This window comes from Prionailurus viverrinus, unplaced genomic scaffold (assembly GCF_022837055.1).
Source record: "Prionailurus viverrinus isolate Anna unplaced genomic scaffold, UM_Priviv_1.0 scaffold_69, whole genome shotgun sequence".
Lineage (NCBI taxonomy): Eukaryota > Metazoa > Chordata > Mammalia > Carnivora > Felidae > Prionailurus > Prionailurus viverrinus.
The window spans coordinates 470,926-473,616 of NW_025927631.1; positions in this window are offsets into that span (position 1 = coordinate 470,926).

Sequence of the window (2,691 nt, forward strand, 5' to 3'; positions counted from 1 at the left end):
ACCGTCCCTTGTGCCCTCAACTCAGCCCTTCGGGGAGACCACTGCCTTGCTGTGAGTTCAGCGCCTGGGACCTCCTAGGACCTAACCTTAACCCTAACCCTACCCCGAACCAGGACCCTCCACCGAAACCTAAGCCTGCCTCGACACCTAATCCTGCATTTGAGCCGCCTCCTGGCATGGGCCCTCACTTCAGCCCTTGAGGGAGATCACGAGACCGGAGTCGCTTCGGCCCTGGCGAAGTCCCTGGACCGAACCCTAACCCTAGCTAAGGCTCTCTCCTCATGGGGACCCAATTCCAAGGTCGGACAACATCATGCGCCTGGGGTCCAGAAGCGGTGCATGCTGACTCGGCATTGAACTTGGAATCTCACCATGTCGTTTCCCAGGCCCGGCTGCAGCTCCAGAGAGGATTCCGGAGGCCTCCTCGACCAGGGGCTTATCGACATCTGTGGCCTTGACAGCCAAAGAGGGACCCTGACCGGCACGGTCCCTTGTGCTTCAACTCAACCCTTCGGGGAGACCACTGCCCTGCTGTGAGTTCAGCGCCTGGAACCTCCTGGGACCCAACCCTAACCCTAAACCTACCCCAACCAGGACCCTCCACCGACACCTAAGCCTGCCCTGATACCTAATCCTGCATTTGAGCCGCATCCTGGCATGGGCCCTCACTTCAGCCCCAGAGGGAGATCACGAGACCGGAGTCGCTTCGGCCCTGGCGACCTCCCTGGACTGAACCCTAACCCTAGATAAGGCTCTCTCCGCATGGGGACCCAATTCCAAAGTAGGACAGCATCACGAGCCTGAGGTCCAGAAGCGGAGCAGGCTGACTTGCCAAGGAACCTGGAAGCTCACCATGTCGTTTCCCAGGCCCGGCTGCAGCTCCCGAGAGGATTCCGGAGGCCTCCCCGACCAGGGGCTTATCGACGTGTGTGGCCTTGACAGCCAAACAGGGACCCTGACCGGCACGGTCCCTTGTGCCCTCAACTCAGCCCTTCGGGGAGACCACTGCCCTGCTGTGGGTTCGGCGCCTGGAACCTCCTGGGACCTAACCCTAACCCTAACCCTACCCCGAACCAGGACCCTCCACCGAAACCTAAGCCTGCCTCATTCCCTTATCCTGCATTTGAGCCGCCTTCTGATATGGGCCCTCACTTCAGCCCTCGAAGGAGATCACAAAACCGGAGTCGCTTCGGCCCTTGCGTCGTCCCTGGACCGAACCCTAACCCTAGCTAAGGCTCTCTCCTCATGGGGACCCAATTCCAATGTCGGACAGCATCACGCGCATAGGGAACAGAAGCGGTGCAGGCTGACTCGGCAAGGAACCTAGAAGCTCACCATGTCGTTTCCCAGGCCCGGCTGCAGCTCCCGAGAGGATTCCGGAGGCCTCCTCGACCAGTGGCTTTTCGACGTGTGTGGTCTTGGCAGCCAAAGAAGGACCCTGACCGGCACCGTCCCTTGTGCCCTCAACTCAGCCCTTCGGGGAGACCACTGCCCTGCTGTGAGTTCAGCGCCTGGAACCTCCTGGGTCCTAACCCTAACCCTAACCCTACCACGAACCAGGACCATCCCTCGGAACCTAAGCCTGCCTCGACACCTAATCCTGCATTTGAGCCGCTTCCTGGCATGGGCCCTCACTTCAGCCCTCGAGGGAGATCACGAGACCAGAGTCGCTTCGGCCCTGGCGACGTCCCTGGACTGAACTCTAACCCTAGCTAAGCCTCTCTCCTCATGGGGACCCAATTCCAAGGTCGGACAGCATCACGCGCCTGGGGTCCAGAAGCGGTGCAGGCTGACTCGGCATGGAACTTGGAATCTGACCATGTCGTTTCCCAGGCCCGGCTGCAGCTCAAGAGAGGATTCCGGAGGCCTCCTCGACCAGGGGCTTATCGACGTGTGTGGCCTTGACAGCCAAAGAGGGTCCCTGACCGGCACGGTCCCTTGTGCCCTCAACTCAGCCCTTCGGGAAGACCACTGCCCGGCTGTGGGTTCGGCGCCTGGAACCTCCTGGGACCTAACCCTAACCCTAACCCTACCCAGAAAAAGGACCCTCCACCGAAACCTAAGCCAGGCTCGATCCCTATTCCTGCATTTGAGCTGCCGTCTGGAATGGGCCCTCATTTCAGGCCTCGAAGGAGATCACCAGACCGGAGTCACTTCGGCCCTGGTGACGTCCCTGGACTGAATCCTAACCCTAGATAAGGCTCTCTCAGCATGGGGACCCAATTCCAAGGTAGGACAGCATCACGAGCCTGGGGTCCAGAAGCGGGGCAGGCTGACTTGCCAAGGAACCTGGAAGCTCACCATGTCGTTTCCCAGGCCCGGCTGCAGCTCCTGAGAGGATTCCGGAGGCCTCCTCGACCAGGGGCTTATTGCCATGTGTGGTCTTGGCAGCCAAAGAGGGACCCTGACCGGCACCGTCCCTTGTGTCCTCAACTCAGCCCTTCAGGGAGACCACTGCCCTGCTGTGAGTTCAGCGCCTGGAACCTCCTGGGACCTAACCCTAACCCTAACCCTACCCCGAACCGTTAGCCTCCACCAAAACGTAAGCCTGCCTCGTTCCCTTATCCTGCATTTGAGCCGCCTCCTGGCATGGGCCCTCACTTCAGCCCCCGAGGGAGATCACGAGAGCGGAGTCGCTTCGGCCCTGGCATCGTCCCTGGACCGAACCCTAACCCTAGCTAAGGCTCTCTC